We start from the raw sequence: 21,800 nt of genomic DNA on the forward strand, positions 1-21,800 counted from the left end.
CTACAAATTACCTATTTTTTTAGTAATTTTTTTTTATTTGATCAAATATATAAGAATTGAAAATACACCCAAACTCTCCAAATATAGGAATTAAAAATACACTCAAACTCTCCAAAGATGTTCCATGTGCGTGGGATTGTAGGCTATTAAAAAATACTATCTTTCATATTAGAGTGTCACACTAGATTTTTGGACCCGTTCAACGAACGGGGACCGTTTTTATATAATTTTTTTTTCACTTTATTATTATTTATCAAAAAACTTACTTCCAAACTATATTCACTCAGACAATAAATTAAAAGATCATCTTGTATTTGGCAGTAGAATACTGAAGGAGAAACTCACTATCTCATTAATATTTGGAAGACACTGTCCAGTATTTAGATTGTAGAATGTTCAGGGCATCGACTTATTGCAGTATGGAAATAGCTGATTGCCTATTATTCTTTACTTATTTTTGCATCGATATTTGTTAATTGTTATCTTATTTTGCTAAATTCGTTTGTAATAATAGTAAGGGAGGATAGGTAGTTTAGAAACCTCTAAGTATAAGCGGGTATTGTATCTCAAATTCAATTCAAATTTGAGTTGCTACCTCTTATGGAGATATTGAAATGTCTTATACCTAGGTACTCATCTTTGATTCATAGCAATATATTGAGAGTCTGGCAACGAGCGGATGGTTTCTCAACTTCGAGTTTAGGAAGTGTAGAATACAATACCAACTTATTGAAGTGGTCTCATTATAGGAGAGAATAAAGCAAACAAATGAGGTAGGTATGGTATTTTTTTCTCATTTGTCTAAGAAACTTATTAAGGTGTGGTTTTGATTATTAATTTAATTTTTGAGCCCGTTCAACGAACGGGGACCGTTTTCATATATATTTTTAATATTTTATAAATTTAATTTTTGAATTATTATGTACTAAAACGTTTTAACTATAGAATATTATAATGACCGTTTTCATCTAATTAATTTAATTTATTTTTAATATTTTATAAATTTAATTTTTGAATTATTATATACTAAAAAGTTTTAACTATATAATATTATAATAATTTAAATTTTGATAAAAACACAAATTTCTAGAAATATTCAATCTACTACCTTGATAGTTAACCATTTGATAGTCTAAAAGCTTATGCAGACAAAAAGAAAAGCAAAACTCGAATAACTAACAAAGAATTTTGGTTATGTAAAGAATTTTGGTTATGTAGAGAGAATCATAACTCTATCATTCCCTATTTATAATTGCCTTTAGATAATTAATATATTTTTTTTCAGACTGTGAATTTTTTCTTCCTGAATTTGTATGCACTGATTTCTAAGCATGTCGTTCTTTTCTGCAATCTTAAGTTTGTTTCAAATTTCTTCTATTTCTTCGTAGTTATAGTCTACTACTTCAAAGTTTATCTCACTGCGCAGTATTTATAGATTTAAATGGATTAGGGTTACCTATTTGATTAGAAGTTTAGTTTGTTTATTATTCTAACTTCATGTATATCTATAATTGTACTATTCGATTAATGTTGCAAATATGGTTTGGTGTATTTAACTTGGGCTTAAGCCCATTATGTTTTTCACGTATAGACTTGAGGATTTTATTTTCTTTTTCATGTTTGAGGTTGGTTATTTCAACATACCACTTGATTTCACGTCTAAATCTCTTAAATTAAATACAGATGTGGATATGGACTGTGTTGCTGTAAACGAAGGTGAAGCTCTTGTATTTGCTTTGTAATTATAACACATATATGAACTTATTTTTGTCGTTTCTCAGATATGAAATTATAAGTTTGCACTATTTAAGAGCATATCCACTATTATGATGGGAGAATCTATCTTATAAATAAAAGAAATACAAATTATTCACCCTTTAATCAAAAATATGATTTTTTCTGCATGTACATTGATAGACACATTGAAGACAATGTCAAGGTTGTGGAAATGGATTTTGGGCAATGTAGAGGGAGTACAAAGAGCAGGAATGCCTATTTAACCAATGTTCATGTTGAAAGGGGAGATTAAAAAATATTGAGAACATTATTATGTAGAACTAAAAGCAAAACTGTCTCGCCACATGTTATTAGCAAAGATGAGCCCTAATGCTTGCAGTAGACATTTTGATGATAATTCGGTGAGTCTGTAGCAGGCAGGTTCCTCATCACAACTTAAGTGTGTCAAACCCCGATCCAAGTTTATTAAGTATCTTTCAGTTTTGGTCAAAGCTATTATAATAAGAATGCTTTCTAGCTCACCATTTTCATAATCGATTGTGCTCTTGTGGTAATTTGTGGTGATTTAGGAGAGTTTATATAATGGAATTGCAAAACTGCCCCGATAATACTAAAAAAATCTAGACATCTAAGAATGTTGCTGACTGCCTAATTCTTTCGCACTACCAATGGTGTGTTTTTTTTTTTTTTAAGTTCATCTGGTATTTGGCATTAGGTATTTACATTGTTGAATGTTCAGTGCATCCACTTCTTTACAATTACTCACTTCTTTTAGAAGGTCAGCAAACAAAACAATGCTATGATATGAATACCTACTCCAAAGGTGACAAATGACTTATATTTTTTTCGATATCGAACACAATATAACTTGAAATAGTCGAATTTGAAAAGTGATTGTGCTAATATTATAAATTTAAACTAAAAATTAACAAACTCAATAGTTACAAACTTTCATAAATAAAAAACGTTAAACTTCGGCCATTACCATATCACGTTCATCCTTTATAAACTGTATTGCGTGAAAAGTTGGTGAATCCTCTGCTTATGCAACAGAATATGTTGGGCTTCCATAAATTTGTTTAATTACGACGTCTTCACTATTGAAGAATAAGTCTTTTGGTACATTTAATGTCACAGTGCTTTTGAATCGTCCGCTCTCTAATTCTGTGTTGTAAACTGGATCTTGTTGAATGTTAAGTCCTGCTTCTAGAATTTCTTTTAGCATTTTTTTTTACATAAGCTGTAATTTTCATACGCCATTATCTGCAATATACATAATAAAATGAAGTCAATAAATAATTGTAAATAATAGAGAAGAGGAAGAAAGTAGGCTACTTGGTTTTTGGATATGTGTAGTTAAATTGTTTTTTTTAGGTTAATAGATTATGTTTTACTAAGTGATTGGAAGTTCACTTTTCGTAGGTTTTTAGTTTGTATATCTCTTAAATTTTGATATTTTGGAACATCGAGCTTCTCCTTTTTTGCAGCCACCACTCTATTAGTAGCATGGATTATGACACGTGTCGGGTAATTTGAAATTTGGATTTTGAGTTTTATGGTGTGGACACGTGCAAAATGTGTGAGGGGTAATTGTTGCATTTTGAAATGGCATAACACCAGACACACCACAATAAACGGTCAAACTTGGTAAATGAATCGTTAACTAACGATATGATTACCTAAAGCTAAGAAATGTAAAACTTTGGGTCTAACGCAAATACCCATATTTTATTTTAAATTAGATTTATTTATTTATTTTAATTAGGTAGAATCTATTGGGTTTAGAAACCTCTAAGTATAACATATGTTTTAAGCGGGTATTGTATCTCAAATTCAATTCAAATTTGAGTTGCTACCTCTTATGGAGATATTGAAATGTCTTGCACCTAGGTACTCATGCTGATTCATAGCAATATATTGAGAGCTGGCAACGAACAGATGGTTTCTCAACTTCAGAGTTTAGGAAGTGCAGAATACAATACCAACTTATTGAAGTGGTTTGCGTATAGGAGAGAATAAAGCAAACAGTCGAGGTAGGTATGGTATTTTTTCTCATTTGTCTAAGAAACTTATTAAGGTGTGGTTTTGACTTCCAGTTGGATAGTTGTGTTGTTTTGAAGTTTTGTATCTTCCTGTTGGTAACTCTGATTTTGGACCGGTTAAAAACTCAGATTGACTATATAGACCTGTGGCATCTATTGATATCTTCGTGTTTTCACTGGTTAAACTAAATTTTTAACTTGCTGTGGATTTTTAACCTACCGATGTCTTTAAATGTATAAAAATTTGTGTCGAAGTAGCTTTTTTGTGTTAGATCAGTATATTTCTTGATCTTTCTTAGTTCTTGTTTCCCAAATTTCAGCAAATTTTGGAATTGCTGCTATATCTGCTATGAGAATGGTTGGGGTTCGGTCAACTGGTCTATCACTTTTGCTTTACCACTTGATTTCACGTCTAAGTCTCTTAAATTAAATACAGATGTGGATATGGACTGTGTTGCTGTAAACGAAGGTGAAGCTCTTGTATTTGCTTTGTAATTATAACACAGATATGAACTTATTTTTGGCGTTTCTCAGATATGAAATTATAACACAGATATGAAATTATTTCTATATAAATAAAATGACCACATGCATCCTACTGAAAATAGTTTGCACTACTTAAGAGCATATCCACTATTATGATGGGAGAATCTCTCTTATAAATAAAAGAAATACAAATTATTCGCCCTTTAATCAGCAATATGATTTTTCTGCATGTACATTGATAGACATATTGAAGACAATGTCAAGGTTGTGGAAATGGATTTTGGGCAATGTAGAGGGAGTACAAAGAGCAGGAATGGCTATTTAACCAATGTTCATGTTGAAATGGGAGATCAAAGATATTGACCACATTGTTATGCAGGAATGGCAATATAACTTGAAGTAGTCGTATTTGAAAAGCGAGTGTGCTAATATTATAAATTTAAACTAAACATTAACGGACTCAATAGTTACAAACTTTCATAAATAAAAAGCGTTAAACCTCGGCCATTAAAAAAATACTATGTGACCAACATAATAAAGTTTTGGTATTAAAGTACTAATCCTCATGGTTTTCTTTTCTTTATTATGAAACTCTACATGCCTTTCATTCCTTTAATTTTTTCTTCAAGATAATATATTTTATCTTTGTTGTGTTTATCATCAACCAAACAATCTAGCATAATATTTTTGAGGATATCGAGTTGATTTTGCTTTTTTTCAACTTCTATTCTTTTCTTCATAAGTTCTTTGAAATTGAAGTCTTCAATTTCTATATCACGTTCATCCTTTATAAACTGTATTACGTGAAAAGCTACTGAATCCTCTGCTTTTGCAATAGAATATGTTGGGCTTCCATCAATTTCTTTAACTATGACGTCTTCACTGTTAAAGAATAAGTCTTTTGGTACCTTTAATGTCACAGTGCTTTTGAATCGTCCGCTCTCTAATTCTGTGTTGTAGACTGGATCTTGTTGAATGTTAAGTCCTGCTTCTAGAATTTCCTTTAACATTTTTTTTTTACATAATTAAACTGTAATTTTCATACGCCATTATCTGCAATATACATAATAAAATGAAGTCAATAAATAATTGTAAATAATAGAGAAGAGGAAGAATGAAATAATTAGTTAAATAATTTTTGAATTTTATGGTGTGGGCACGTGCAAAACGTGTGAGGGGTAATTGTTGCATTTTGAAATGGCATAACACCAGACACACCACAATAGACGGTCAAACTTGGTAAATGAATCGTTAACTAACGATAGGGTTACATAAAGCTCTGAAACGTAAAACTTTGGGTCCAACGCAAATACCCATATTATTGGGACGTCTTAAAGCTAAATCACCTTATTTTAAATTAGATATATTTTTTTTAATTAGGTAGAAGCTATTGGGTTTAGAAACCCATAAGTATACTATTAGTGTTGGGCCTGGGCCGAACAAATTGCGGGTATTGAATCTAAAATTCAATTCAAATTTAAATCGCTATCTGTTTTTCCCACGCAGCTTCCTTTCAAAAGCGCAGATGCAATTGCCTGTAATGGCGAAGCTTTGGCATTATCATAAATGTCATTGAAGTTTCTTGGACCCTTAAGAGTAATGCTTTAAACATCATACAATCTTTGTTAGCATCGTAATTACTGATGTTAACTATCTCTCTGACATTGTTTTGTGCTCTACCAGAGTGGTGATAGATTTGTAGTGAAGGTGAGGATCTCGGGATCCTCAGCTGCTAGGATATTCTTTGAACATGCAATTCGCATTCAAGCCGCTCCAGAAGTCAGGAGAGAGACCAAAAGATAAATAGTCGCAGGTGTTCAACCACGGGGTCACCAATTACAGAGGGTGGATTTTGGCCTTGACTTATGGGTATTGTTTTGGAGTGGAATCGACGGTGGACAACATAATTGCACAATACTTTTATGGCGGGTTCAATCTAAAGCTTAAAGCTGCGGAATCATTGCAGCAAGTTTTGGTCTAGCTTAATTTCATTTCTTGACTCGGTGGAGGATTAATCTCGATGTGATGGCTAAGAGGTATGGGATGAGAGGTAGGCTCATGAGCCTCTAGGTGGTGCAAACAATTGGAGGTCTAGTTTGTGTCTTTGCTTGGTAGAGTGACCTTTGGAGGCTTCAGTAACTATGATGATTGCTTTTTCTTTGTTTGTTTCAAGCATACGGGTGACATTTGGAGTAGTTCCCTTCCGTCTCGGAAGGTATTTGTTATTATTCATCATATATTTTTAGTAGCATCAGGACAAAACAATAAACTAAAGTTTTGGAGAAATACTTATGTTCATGTCGATTTTGACTATGTGCCAAATGATGTTGTTGAGAGTACAACCAATATTTGGTGTCATTTCACTTAGAAGATGCACCCAATACCCACTCGTCTTGCAATACCAAAAGAAGCTTAATATACCACACCAATTGAAAACTCAATACAAAAACCTAAGCTATATGCAATAGACGACAATTCCCAGACAATATAGTACCCATGAAACTGAAGATATGTAGTAACTATTTTATAGAAACGGTAAATATCTATTGTTAATTTGAAAGGCAAATCATAAGAGTTTCGAATTGTGTTTTAATTTATGCTAGGGACAATTGATCGGCAATGTTGTTATTTACATAGATCATGTATCTCAAAGACTGACTTAGGGGGTCATACATATGGGGGTAGGCTAACACGTGAGGAACATAAGGTTTTGTTTCAGATGACCTTAGGTGGATTCAAGCCAAAACAGGTTCTTAATGTCATCAAAAGAAAATTATGAACTACTCTGTATATGTCCTAAAATAAATATTTCATTAAGTTATGATGAACTATAAATAATTCAAATTGAAAAAACAAAAACATAAATTTGATGGATCTAACACTGTGCTAATCCTCATCCAATATAGAATTCAGCTTGAAAAACACTACGCTAATCCTCATCCAAATCGATGAATTATTTGGGATGCTTAGGTAGTCCATATCCCAATTTGGTCCTCCTATAAGCAATGCTTCATTTATTGACTTCAAATAGGCATTTTCTTTTCTCAAGTTTTCAATATCTTGATGAAGTTGTTTTTCTCTAGTATTTGCTTCATGTAGCTCTTCATGTTTAGTAATGACTTCTTTGTGGTTGATGTCTAAAACCTCAAATTTGTATATCTAATTTGTAGGAAGCGATTTGCGTTTCTCGCAGCATTTTTTCGAGTCCACTTTCTTAGTTTGATCGTCCCCCGAAATGATTGGCTTATAGGATAATTGGGATTTTTGAAGATTTCTCTCATTATCGGCAAATCTATTATGACATCTGCAGATATCGGTTGTTTTCAATCTTTGATATGTAAACCCGGTTCTCCTGAATTTTTTTTTCCTTGATTAGAATTTCTCTCAACGCTGTCTTGAGTGAAATTTTGTGTTTGGTTTCATACTCCATGAGCTGCATTTTAAAAATTACATTAGTTTATATTATCCAGAAATATACAATTTTAAAAATTACATTAGTTTATATTATCCATAAATATACAGTCTCACATTCGAACATGTAAATTTTAGGTTTTGTTTTATTGATGGATCTTTTACTGTTTTGTAGGCTTTGTGGGAGGATACCAAACGTGTGTCAAAGTGGGCTATAGTGAATAACTGCAGGTATATATATACCACTAAACTTGGTTCCAGCATTACATAATTTTGATATAAAAACATGCATTTTCTTATACTCTAGTTACATATGTATACTATCTTCGTACCTTATACACACATACACCTTTCCCCTTGAAATATATTTTAAAGCATATGGATGATTTGAAAGTTGATATGTTCTCCTTTTGTATGCTCTTATATTTCATATAATTTCATCAATAATTGTTGTGTTGGATTGATTGACTCAATAGCTTCAACTCGAGACTTGTCTCTCCCCCAGTCCCACTGATTTCACAATATTGAGAAGAAGTATAAAGAGGAGGGGTAAGAGGGGTTCCAGGAACAGTTAATAGTGAGTAGTTGTTATACTAATACAGGTCTTAAGTTCAATATATTTCAATATAATTTTGAATTAAAAGAATCATAAAAAAACAAACCGTTACAGGCTTACGCTAATATCTCATGTGTTTAAACTTTAATATTATCATCAGTTGAATCATAAAAGAGAAATCAACAAAATTATTAAATAAGATATTGGAAAAGAAATAGTTTACCTTATCCATTTTTGTTAACTCTTTCTGAAGCCTTGATTGAATATCTTCTATTGCATGCAATGAAAAAAAGAAAAAGAACTCAGTTATATATGTAAAACTAATGTAAATCAGACTAAAAGAAAAAAAACTGAAAGTTTACCTTTGTTTTTTGTTTTGTGTTAGGAGGATCGTGGGGTTTTTTTATATATATAGGTTGTTTAGGTTTTATTATGTCATTAGAAGTTTAGTATTAATAGGATTCTTATTAGATATGTTTGTTTAGGAAGTTAAGTATAGATAGGATTCTTTTGGTAGAAGAAGTCGTTATGTAGGCCTAGGAATTAGACCGTATACTTACTTGCTATTCCAGGAGATCTTCCTCAGGCAGTGAAGTTCGGGTGCCTCTTGGAGTAGCTGCAGGTTTTGCTCGACCACCCCGATTAACCAAAATGTTAGTTTATGTTTAAAATTGGCACTTCACCACTGAAATGGATATTACTGCATTAACTGTAACCTTCTATGAAGGATGAGTCTTGAACCAAAGCGTGAGATATATAGCTATCAAACTTAAATTTAACAATCCACCAAATTGAAGGACATAAAATCGTATGCTAAACTACACCGATCAAAGGAGATGTAAATACAACATTACAAATATAAACCTATGGATATCGAACACTGTGACATCGATCCTTCATTAAACTTCCACTTAATTTATACAAACCTCCCCGTGGTTACGGTGTGTCATTGTGGTGCGGTAGTATGAAATTGAGTGGTAATCAAACTCCGTGACATCGAATCCTTGAAGGAAAAATTCCATTGAATATTAGTTTCGATGATTCAAATTTGTAGAGGAACTTGAGGAGTTTTATTCAAGACTTTGAGGATTGCGCTTGGAGTTGAGCAAAAATGAAGCTGCATGGGGTTTACGTATGTGTGCTCGGTTTCATCATCTGAGATGTTGCATTGATGAATATGCTAGTAAACCGGTCGAGGGGTGTGATGTAGGTCATCTCCAAGTCCTACGCTACGCGGAGAAATGCCCATTCAATCTTTTAATCATCGAAGTGCATGATCCAACTCGGATAGAGATGGATTATATCTTGTTCGTCCAATATTGGGAGGATGATTTCATTCTCTATCTCTAGTCTCGTTTCCACGATTTATCTTTTGAATCATTGGGTATTGGCTATGCCCGCAAATCTGATATCCATTAGTTTGTGAGAACACTTTACATTCAAGTTTTGCATAATAATTATCCATTTATAGCCTTGGGATGCAAAATTCATCGAAGAAAACACTCACTGATACATTCTTGCCTTTAGGATGAATTTGTTCCCCTGCCCAAGTTGATTTCAAAGCGGTCGATGCCGATTGTGCCAAGAACCATTAAAGCAGAAAAGGATTCTCGAAAAGTTGGACCCTAAACGCTAATTTTGTCCTTGACCTCTGTGATGAGAAGTTCCAAACTATAAAGCTCCCTTCCTCCATTATTGATGCCATCGGATATCCTACTAAAGTGTTCCTACTTAATTTGGGGGTTCCTATTCTTAGTTGAACATAATTCTGCGAGCATTTTTGTGTATGGGGAATAGTACTTACAAATCTTCCCATTCGATGACAATACCATATAATACTTGCATCGATAATGTAGGCTGCGAGGGATGTGTCGATTGATAACAACTTCTGTTTCATGTAAGTGAACTTGTTTTTTAGATCCATATATACTTACTAATCTGTGAAGTACTATTGGGTATGTTATTGTTTTGATCATTTGTTTTGGTGAAACTTCGGTAACTTAGGACTCGCATTAATCTCCTTACTCGGCAACCTCACCCCGCCACCTCGATGCAAGGATGTTGCCGAGTAACACATGAATCTTTGAATCGGACGGATCGGTTTCCATACACTATCTGCTGCATTGTGACTTAGTTGCAACTGGGGAATCTGCATTCAACCGATCGGCAGGAAATCCGTTGTTTCAAAGCATTCAAGTAGTTCAAGGCTAGAGTTCGAAGGCTTTCTGAGTTATGTATTATCTAAAGAGAAGAGCCGAAATCTGCGGCATTAGCATTTTCTTCTAATCCTTTCGATCATCCATTCCCAGGTGATTTGTTCGATACCAGTTCACTGTACTGCATGCTTTGCAACCTCCCTGTCTAATCGCCTTTCGTTTCAGGAGGAGAGAGCCAATGCAAAAGATCTGCATCCAAAGCTTCGACCTAAACTTTTCAAGATACGGATGCCATGTGTAATTTAAGGTATCTTTTCTAGCTAATTCTTGGATCTGGTTTCCAATAATAGCCGGCGTTTTTGATTGAATATTTGCAAATTTCATGGGTTAATCCCACTTCGTTGGATATTTTTTGGTAGATGTGAAGCATTTTAGAATATAATAACTGGGGCAAGTGAAACTTCGATATGCTACTTCCCATATCTTCCGTGTAATCAAATAAACTTTTAGATATTGAAAATCTCGTCGTAGGTTTTATCAAATTTTAGCTCGTTATTCATGCTTCTTTCTACCCAAGCATGATGCGAATTGTATGCTAGGAATGGATTGATCGTCATCATAATCCAAGCCCTTCTCCAACCAACTTGAAGTCGGGAATACCCTTTTCAGCCATTTTATATTATCCAGGTCCTAGCAAATCTTTAAGAACTTGTTCTAGGTATATAATATTATTTCTTTTCAAGTACTTGGGATGACTCATAACTTTTGTTACTTCTAAAATACTTGTGTTATGTAGCGATGAGATGTAAATGCTTATGCATTGTAACTCAAAGCTTTTTTGGTCAAGTGTATTGTGTAATACGGAAGATATCTTGAAGTCTGTAGTCGTGCTGAAAATTTTAATCTGAGGTACCTTATTATGCATAACAATAACACATGAACACCGAATGAGTTAAGAGTTGAAATTTTGAGATATCTACAAAAGCAGTCAAGTCTCTTTGATTGGAATAGAATGTCTTTGCTTTGTGCTTACATCAAAGTGGAACTCCAGTTATGGATTACATTGGTGAGTGAAAGTAATGAAAGGTGATCAACTTTTGAAGCATGCACCGGTTTGAAACTTTCGATTGGAGGGATTTACTTAGTCAAGCATTGCGGTGACCGTGATTTGAGATTATTTTCCTCATCGATCAATTTTATGTATGGTAACCTCAATGCCTTCCTTAAATTCATATTATGTGTCTCATTTTAGATAATATAACAAATTTGTATCTTGTTAATTGTAAATTTCCATGGAGTATCAATCTTCATCTCTTGGTGAAGTATGCAAAGATCTAAGGTGGAGTACCTTAAAAATATTGTTTTATAAGCTGGATTCTTGGATAGATCATGTTTACGACAAATCGCACTCCATTTTGATGAAAACCATGGCGTGTAAGCACTTCTACTATTATTTATTTGGCGGTGATCGTTAATGTGGGGTGGTTGAAATAAGTGGCGATTACGCTTTTGGCCTTTGGAAGGAAGAAGATATCGGGTAGATTTGTTGTTTTGCTCGACGCTTCCATGGTGTTAAGTATTGCGGGCGGGCAAGCAGCCCACCCAGCTGGCTTCTCAAGGCGAAGTCGGTCTTTTTCGACACTCTTTCCACCCGCTTTCGACTATCAAAGAGGCAGGTGGGTTGGGCTCTCTCTTTTAATCGGGCCGCTTAGGGGTTGGGTCAAAACCCTTCGATGGTGGTTTTGGGAGAATTTTTTATTTCTAAAACACTTTTGTTATTTTGTGTTTTAAAACGGTGAAACTTCTAATATTTCTCCGATATGTTTGAAATTGGCCGAAACTTTTATGTATTAGGGAGGTGATTATAATTTGAGAATAGAAGAAGGAGAATTAAACAAATCTGGGGAGGTGTTTCTAATTATTAGCACCTCCTCTTTTTTAGGAGCCACTAATATTACTGGGAGTGCAAAATAGAGCGATATGGTGAGGAGAGAGAATGTGCGCGAGCTTTTATAAAACCATGGCGTGTAAGCACTTCTACTATTATTTATTTGGCCGGTGATCGTTAATGTGGGGTGGTTGAAATAAGTGGCGGATTACGCATATTTTGGAAGGAAGAAGATATCGGGTAGATTTGTTGTTTTGCTGACGCTTCCATGGTGTTAAGTATTGCTTACGGGCAAGCACGCCCACCCAACCGCTTCTCAAAGGCGAGTCGGTCTTTTGCGACACTCTTTCCACCCACGCTTTCGACTATCAAAGAGGTGGGTTTGGGTCTCTCTTTAACCTTTGCCGCCAGGGGTTGGGTCAAAACCCTTCGATGGTGGTTTTGGGAGAATTTTTTATTTCTAAAACACTTTTGCTATTTTGTGTTTTTAAAGCGGTGAAACTTCTAATATTTCTCCGATATGTTTGAAATTGGCGAAACTTTTATGTATTAGGGAGGTGATTATAATTTGAGAATAGAAGAAGGAGAATTAAACAAATCACGGGGAGGTGTTTCTAATTATTAGCACCTCCTCTTTTTTAGGAGCCACTAATATTACTGGGAGTGCAAAATAGAGCGATATGGTGAGGAGAGAGAATGTGCGCGAGCTTTTATATATATATATAGATATGATAGAAAAAAGGCTAACTCTCATATTAGAGTGCCACATAGGAGAGAGAAAATCCTCCTTTTAAAGGTCTCTGCTTTAGTATATAGATAGTAGATTTGATGAGCTATTACAATTGAAAGTTGTTATTAGTAAAATTGTAAGCGGCGATATTGAAAGCTTAAACATTCTAAAACAAGCTGATTTTTTTTGTGTATGAGGATTTCCAAGGCTCCAACTCTCCATGGTCGCATGCCCCTCCATGCAAATTTAGGCACAAGGTGAAGTTTAGGACCATTCATTGCCTTGAAAACTTACGAATTAAAAAAACACCTTATCAAAGAAATGCACTCCTTTAAGTGTTCTGAAGATGCATAACACACATGACATAGTACAAAATATCCCGATACAATATATCACGATTGTTTCAGCAAGATTTGCCAAAACACACCAGTTGAGGGTTGTGAGATGAGACTGGACTTCGGTTTTGAAGTTGCCTACGTACCCAAAGATATTGCTTGGGATCAAGTCTCGATTGCGTAGTTCTAGAAAAATGACGAAGGTTGGATTTTATAGGTAGCATTGGTGATAGTTACTTCCTCGTTCTCCAATATTTCAATCGTGGGAAGAAGTTGGGAGGCTGGCGGGAGAACTGTCCAATCATGGGATGAAGTTGGAGTTTGGCGGGTATTTGTCAACTCGTGGGATGAAGTCGAGAACTGGCGGGATATATGTCATTCGTGGAATGAAGTTGGAGCGGGCGGGGAACTGTCGACTCGTGGAATGAAGTTGGAGCCTGGCGGGGAAGCTGTCGGCTCGTGGGATGAAGTTGGAGAACCCGGGACATCTGTCATTTCGTGGGATGAAGTTGGAGAGGCTGGCGGGAGAACTGGCCCAATCATGTGATGAAGTTGGAAGCCGGGCGGCATTTGTCGGCTCGTGGGATGAAGTTGGAGAGATCTTGGCGGGACATATGTCATTTCGTGGAATGAAGTTGGAGGCTGGCGGAGGCTGTCATTTCGTGGGATGAAGTTAAGGCTGGGCGGGAGAATCATTTCGTGGGATGAAGTGGAGGCTGGCGGGACATCTGTCAACTTCGTGGAATGTAGGCTTTTCGGCATGGGCTTTTCATAGATAAGCTCGAGCATGGGCTCTGGCGTGGGCTTGTTTATAGTTGGGCTCGGCGTGGGCTTGTTTATAGTTGGGGCTCGAGCATGGGCTTTACGGCGTGGGCTTGTTTATAGTTGGGCTCACGAGCATGGGCTCTGGCGTGGGGCTTGTTTATAGTTGGGCTCGGCGTGGGCTTGTTTATAGTTAGGCTCGAGCATGGGCTCTGGCGTGGGCTTGTTTATAGTTGGGCTCTGGCGTGGGCTTGTTTATAGTCCGACTCGAGCATGGGGCTCTGGCGTGGGCTTGTTTATAGTTGGAGCTCGAGCATGGGCTCTGGCGTGGGCTTGTTTATAGTTGGGCTCGGCGTGGGCTTGTTTATAGTTGGAGCTCGAGCATGGGCTTGTATTGAATTGGGCTTATATTGGGCCACATTTGTGGGGGCGGAACATCGCCCTCTCTTTGTTACATGGGCAAGGCACGTGTGGCAAAAAGTATTAATATTTATGGTACTTGATAGGTTAGTAAATTGGTAAAAATGATGGGATCCGGTGCATTAGTCTTTGGTATGATCAAGTCCAGTGATGTAATTCGGACTTCTGCGGCAATCTAAACTTCGGCGGCAATTCATGATCAAGTCGGTATAATTCAAACCTTCGGCAATCTAAACTCGGAGGCAATCTAAACTTCGGCGGCAATTCATGATCATTTCACATCAATTTGAGTAGATTGTTTTTAAACCGGTGACAATTCGAAAAAAATCGCGGATGGTTCGAACTTTTCGCCGGCAAGTCTGAGAAGAGTTCCTCGTCGGTCACCTCTCAGGGCAAAAACCAAAAGATTTCTACCCATCAACTTGATCGGCACTTCTTTTAAGCGGCAATAGTATCGAAGAAGCAACGGCTCAAAGAGATCTAGCGGCATTTCAATTTGAAGGGATCGGCCGTAACAGCGGAAATTCAATCGAAGGGATCGGCAGCTCAATGGGATTGGCAAAAGTGATCGGCAAAAAGAGATAGTGATCGGCAAAAAGGATCCGTAGTTCAAAGCTTATGGGAATGATTGAAGTACACTTGTTTAGGATAATCAGTTAAGTGTTGGAGCGGCAACTTGATTATTTGTTGAGTTTGATCGGCAAATATACAAATTGATTGACCCAAAAAAAAAAAAAAATTCGGTCTGCAAGAAGATAGAATGATACAATCGGCAAATTGTTCTGGAAACAAATTGGGGCAGGGATAATTGTTGGATTTCGATATTTTTTGGAATCATGTTCCATATGAACTGGCGGCAATAGTAGAAAGTTAGTGTAAAACTCACATTTTTATACCAAGTGGAGTGAAAGAGAATTATATTGAGTATGTTAAGTGGAAGTTTGTGAGTCTGTTTTTTAGCTCTGCTCTCCAAGTTCTTGCTACTCAGGCAATGTTTCGAGCTATGGGAGTTGGTTCTAACGTCGCTTCCATCAATTTTGCTGCTTTGAATTGGGTGTTGAAGGATGGACTTGGACAGCTTAGTTGATGCATATATACTGCTACTTTGGCTTCGGCGTTTGACACCAATTTGAAGAGGGTCAGGTTTTCGACTTCCATAGTGTTCAGTTTGAGCATTGGTATCGAGTTGCTGACTCCATTTTTCCGCGTTACTTCTCACTACTTGCAACTGTGGCCAACATTGCGAAGCAAGTAAGTCTAGCATGCTACCTTGCAACTGGTTCTGCTGTTCATCGAAGCTTTGCAGAGAAAGATAATCTTGGTGCACTTTCTGCGAAATCACAGACTCAATCAGTGTGTTTCGATAGCCTTGGTCTAGTCCTTGCTACACTCTTGAATATCCTTTGCAAGAATAACCAAAGATTGCAAGCAGGGCTGCCTCTAGTTATATACCCAGTTTTCTCTGCAATTGATTTTTTTGGGATCTATCAAGGACTCATGCATGTACAACTGCAAACTCTTAACAAAGTTTCAGCGCCTTATACGGATCTGGTATTTAGGATAGGCTTCAGATCATACTGGATACATGGATTTTGATCGGCAACTTCCTTTTTCGAAATAAAACTGATCGGCTCAAAATTCAAAGTTGAGCAGTTCAAATTGATCGGCAATATAATCGAGCGGCAATTCTTTCCAGCGGTAATTCAAAGGCCAGAATAGATTTTCTTGTTATTTTAGTGTTGAATAGGGTCGGCAAATGCTATTTTGTTGGAAGGAATTCTGTAGTGTCAACGGTTTTTTTGTTTTTGTTTTTTGTTTTTTTTTTTTTTTTTTTTTTTGAATAAAGGGATCGAAAATCTATGAAGGGCAATACAATGATATTCTACCCCTTCTATTTTGTAGCTCTGAGCGTGTTTTTTTTGTTGGGCTTCTTGTCCTTCCAGCGGTTTCTTGTTCTTTTATTGTATGAATAGGGTCTGCAAAATATAAGTGGGTTACTAATGAGCTAATTAGATATCAGGCTTGCTTTCACTAATAGGATTGGCAAAATAAAAAAAGAACTTCACATGGGCGGCAAAACATAGATCGGCAAGGAGTGATTAGCTAGATCAGTTTATTCAATTGCTATACAGTTGGTCGGCAAATAAGTTATTTGGTTTATCAAAATATTTGGAAATTGGGTATTAGACAATAGTGATTGAGCGGTAAATAATTGGATTGACAAATAATAGAGATCGTCAAGTTCAAAAGGATAATTGCTTGCCCTTGACTGATCAATTTGGGACGAAATTTTGGGTGCATTAAATTTGGACTGATCAAAAAGGTAATTGCTTGCCCTTGACTGATCAATTTGGGAGTTTAATTTGGGGTGGTAAACAATTTGAGTGATCAAGTTCAAAATTTGGGGTGTCGCCGCCCCCAGTGTAATGATAACGTAACGAGATTTAGGGTGTCACCGCCCCCATAGTGTAATGATAATATATCAAAATTTGGGGTGTCGCCGCCCCCAGTGTAATGATAACGTAACGAGATTTAGGGTGTCGCCGCCCCCATAGTGTAATGATAACAATAAAATTTGGGGTGTTGCCGCCCCCAAAGTGTAATGATAATATAATGAAATTTGGGGTGTCGCCGCCCCCATAGTACAATGATAACGTAATGAAATTTGGGGGGTAGCCGCCCCCAAGATAATGTAATGAAATTTGGGGTGTCGTCGCCCCTATAATGTAATGATAACGTAATGAAATTTGGGGTGTCGCCGCCCCCATAGTGTAATGATAATATATCAAAATTTGGGGTGTCGCCGCCCCCAGTGTAATGATAACGTAACGAGATTTAGGGTGTCGCCGCCCCCATAGTGTAATGATAACAATAAAATTTGGGGTGTTGCCGCCCCCAAAGTGTAATGATAACATAATGAAATTTGGGGTGTCGCCGCCCCCATAGTGCAATGATAACGTAATGAAATTTGGGGGGTAGCCGCCCCCAAGATAATGTAATGAAATTTGGGGTGTCGTCGTCCCTATAGTGTAATGATAACGTAATGAAATTTGGGGTGTCGCCGCCCCCATAGTGTAATGATAATATATCAAAATTTGGGGTGTCGCCGCCCCCAGTGTAATATTAACGTAACGAGATTTAGGGTGTCACCGCCCCCATAGTGTAATGATAACAATAAAATTTGGGGTGTTGCCGCCCCCAAAGTGTAATGATAACATAATGAAATTTGGGGTGTCGCCGCCCCCATAGTGTAATGATAACGTAATGAAATTTGGGGGTAGCCGCCCCAAAGATAATGTAATGAAATTTGGGGTGTCGTCGCCCCTATAGTGTAATGATAACGTAATGAAATTTGGGGTGTCGCCGCCCCCATAGTGTAATGATAATATATCAAAATTTGGGGTGTCGCCACCCCCATAGTGTAATGATAACGTAATTAAATTTGGGGTGTCACCGCCCCCATAGTGTAATGATAACGTAATGAAATTTGGAGTATTGCCGCCCCCAAAGTGTAATGATAACGTAATGAAATTTGGGGTATCGCCGCCCCCAAAGTGTAATGATAATATAATGATTTAATTTAATGGTTAAAATGTATGAATATAATGAAATGTTATGAATGCTAATTTAAATGTATGCATGTATGTATGAATGACAAATGAATTATAAATGTAAAAGATATTTAAGACGCCCATGTATGAATGGAAGGTCTTTTATTTGATGACAAAGTGATACTTGTTATTGCAAGGTTTTTTTTTTTTTTTTAGTGAATCAATATGACTTTGAGGCAGAATGATTGTAAGTATCAGCAATTGGTAAAGCGCTTCTTGTCGTATGGTTGATCCATTCTTCAGGGAGACAACAAATAGAAAGTTATCGACATCATCATATGGACATATCAGCATGTCGATGAGCCCTAAGATTTGGGCTACTATCGACTGTGCGAGTTCCATTATGAGGTCAAACACTCCTTGTTATATGTCGATCCCTTCTTTAGTGAGGCAACAAATAGAAAGTTATCGACATTATCATATGGACATATCAACATGTCGATCAGCCCTAAGGTTTGGGCTACTATCGACTGTGCGAGTTCCATGACAAGTCAACCACTCCTTGTTATATGTCGATCCATTCTTCAATGAGGCAACACCTAGAAGGGTTATCGACCATCATATGGACATATCGGCATGTTGATAAGCCCTAAGGTTTGGGCTACTATCAACTGTGCGAGTTCCATGACAAGTCAACCACTCCTTGTTATATGCCAATCCATTCTTCAGTGAGGCAACAAATAGAAGGGTTATTGACCATCATATGGACAGATCATCATGTTGATGAGCCCTAAGGTTTGGGCTACTATCAACTGTGCGAGTTCCATGACAAGTCAACCACTCCTTATTATATGCCGATCCATTCTTTAGTGAGGCTACAAATAGAATGCTATCGACATCATCATATGGAACAGATCAGCCACGTCGATGAGCCCTAAGGTTTGGGCTACTATCAACTGTGCGAGTTCCATGACGAGGTCAACTATTGTCCTTGTTGTATACCAATTTCTCGTAGTTATATCTTGATGATCGAGCTAAATATGAATTGATGGCAAACAGATCGGAATTGTTGAACTAGTGTACTGGCCATCAAATTGAATCTTTTTGCTTGATGCCCAAATTGAAAGAGCTTTTAGAAATAAAATTCTTGGAGCGCCAAAATTGAAAAAAAAATTGATAGATTTTTTTTTTTTTTTTTTTTTCTTGCCGATCATTTGGATCAGCAAAATATTCTCTGAAACATTTGGTCGGAAAGTTTTTTTTTTTTTTTTTTTTTTTTTTTTTAAGGAACCTAAAATTAGATATTGCAAATTGGCAATGAAAAAGACCGAGCCAATTATGAAGATCGGTTATTTCTTCACCTAGGGTGAACATTTGGAGTATATGGATGGAAGGTTAGGATCAATTTTTTTTTGTGGTCCTCTGTAAGTGAGTCACCATTTACAGAACTACTATTGTCAACTGACATGTAATGTGAAACATGCATTGGTCGACAATGAGCTTGAGGGTTGGGACCACGACTTGTAGAGGGACCTTTCAGAGAGGTTGAGCTACTAAAGCATGGTAAGTGCATTCAAATAATTTCTTCTAGGAGAGAGCCGATCTCTTATAGCCTTTTGGCTAGGATTGGCTACACCAACATTGCTTTTATTCATATCTTTGATGAGTTGTCTACCCCTCCATGAGTGTTCGACAGTAAAGTTAGCAGAAGGGTTTTTGAACTCACTCACGATCACACTTGAAACTATGCGTCTTCATATTGTAGTTTTGTTTGCTTCCCTTAATCGCACGATTCTTTTTGGTGTGTGAGGAAGTGCTTTGATTATGCAGTTACTTCGCCCGACAGCTATACATGTATCTGTTTCTTCAATTTTCGGAGACGACAGTCGACTTGAGTTGTTGTATCTGCAATATGAATACTCACTCTCTCAATCGCAGATAGCTGAGAACCATCGGACTTGGAAAGGGAATTCTCATTCGCAAAAGTTGAATGTTGAACTTGGCGGCAAGAGGAGAGCCTTCACGGTTGTTTTTGTTCTTTGTGAAGCTACGCAACTTTTTGTGGTTGAGAGTATCCCCACGAGGGGCGCCAAATATGTTTCAACAAGATTTGCCAAAACACACCATTTGAGGGTTTGAGTAATGTTTTGGAGATGGTGAAGGACTTCGGTTTTGAAGTTGTTACGGTTTTGAAGTTGCCCAAAGATATTGCTTGGGATCAAGTCTCGATTAAGCGTAGTTACGGAAAAATGACCGAAAGGTTGGATTTTATAGGTAGCATTGGTGATAGTTACTTCCTCGTTCTCAATATTTCAATCGTGGGAAGAAGTTGGAGAACTGGCGGGAGAACTTGCCCAATCATGGGATGAAGTTGAGATTTGGCGGGCAACCGCCAACTCGTGGGATGAAGTTAGGAGGCTGGCCGGGATATATGTCGATTTCGTGGAATGAAGTTGGAGAACCGGGCGGGAGAACTGTCATTTCGTGGAATGAAGTCGAGAATGGCGGGAGAACTGTCATTTCGTGGGATGAAGTTGAGAACTGGCGGGACATCCGGTCATTTCGTGGGATGAAGTTGGAGAACTGGCGGGAGAATCTGCCCAATCATGGGATGAAGTTGAGAGCTGGCGGGGCAAATCTGTCGGCTCGTGGGATGAAGTTCGAGTACCGGGGACATATGTCATTTCGTGGAATGAAGTTGAGAATGGCCGGAGAATCATTTCGTGGGATGAAGTTGGAGAATCGGGAGAAGAACGTGGGATTCGTGGGATGAAGTTGGAGGGACGGCGGACATCGGCCTTCGTGGAATGTAGGCTTTTCGGCATGGGCTTTTCATAGATAAGCTCTCGAGCATGGGCTCGGCGTGGGCTTGTTTATAGTTGGGGCTCTGGCGTGGGCTTGTTTATAGTTAAGCTCGGCGTGGGCTTGTTTATAGTTGGGCTCGAGCATGGGCTCGAAGTGTGGGCTTGTTTATAGTTGGGCTCGAGCATGGGGCTCGGCGTGGGGCTTTTATAGTTAGGCTCTTAGCATGGGCTCTCGGCGTGGGCTTGTTTATAGTTTGGCTCGACGAGTGTGGGCTTGTTTATAGTTGGATTTCTCGAGGCGTGGGAACCGGCGTGGGCTTGTTTATAGTTGGAGGCTCTCGCGTGGGCTTGTTTATAGTTGGGCTCGGCATGCGGCTCGGCGTGGGCTTTGTTTATAGTTGGGCTCGGCGTGGGCTTGTTTATAGTTGGGCTCTGAGCATGGGCTTGTATTGAATTGGGCTTATATTGGGCCACATTTGTGGGGGCCGGAACAACGATATTTAGAGATATTTATCCAGATTTAAGAGAAAGATATATAAATATTATGATATGTTCAGAGATATATACGACTACAAATATCGGCGCTATTTCGAATTTGCGATCTTTGTGATATTTGGTGATATTTTGTGTATATAACAATTTTATTTAATATTTACCATTATATTTCAAATAAATATAAATAATATATTATGATATATTAAGAAATATCTATAATATCTACGATATTTATTGATATTTTGAATATATCTACGATATTTGTATGTGAAATAATATCAAATATCCCTAAAAAGAGGAATATATCCACGATACATATCCAGAAAGATATTTTGTATATGCACACGTATACAAATATACAACAAACAAAGGCCCTCACACCTAAATTTATAATGCCTACCTGGGCAAGGGGGCTTGTATTGACCTG

At 37.2% G+C, this 21,800-nt stretch overlaps 1 pseudogene; it reads left to right on the forward strand.

The window, feature by feature from the left end:
• The first annotated feature begins 14,630 nt into the window (after positions 1–14,630).
• Positions 14,631–16,134, forward strand: LOC147524845 (protein root UVB sensitive 4-like; annotated as a pseudogene).
• The last annotated feature ends 5,666 nt before the right edge of the window (positions 16,135–21,800 follow it).

The sequence above is a fragment of the Coptis chinensis genome, chromosome 1 (genome assembly GCF_015680905.1).
Source record: "Coptis chinensis isolate HL-2020 chromosome 1, ASM1568090v1, whole genome shotgun sequence".
In the NCBI taxonomy this organism is placed as follows: domain Eukaryota; kingdom Viridiplantae; phylum Streptophyta; class Magnoliopsida; order Ranunculales; family Ranunculaceae; genus Coptis; species Coptis chinensis.